We start from the raw sequence: 298 nt of genomic DNA, 5'->3' as shown, positions 1-298 counted from the left end.
CCCCCCCCCCCCCATTGGTGTTTGTTATATGGGTGTGTTGCAGTTATATGGGTGTGTTGCAGTTAAGTATTACATAGCTGGTGACTCAAAAAAGATTATTGCATCCAGAATCTTCCTGGTGTAATCTGCATGAAATGCTAAATCACTGAAGAGGAGGGATGCTCTTGTAGTAACTTCTAGAATCGTGTAGTTGTGTGATCTTGCCTGTAGGTGGCACCGCCGCTCCAGGAAGATCATGCATTGTGCTAGCCTGTGTTTGTGTCAGAAGGGCAGCAGAAGATTTGACTAGTTTCTGTTG

Source organism: Nanorana parkeri, unplaced genomic scaffold, assembly GCF_000935625.1.
Source record: "Nanorana parkeri isolate BGI_ZX_2015 unplaced genomic scaffold, ASM93562v1 scaffold339, whole genome shotgun sequence".
In the NCBI taxonomy this organism is placed as follows: domain Eukaryota; kingdom Metazoa; phylum Chordata; class Amphibia; order Anura; family Dicroglossidae; genus Nanorana; species Nanorana parkeri.
Note: the sequence above shows the minus strand (reverse complement) of the source record.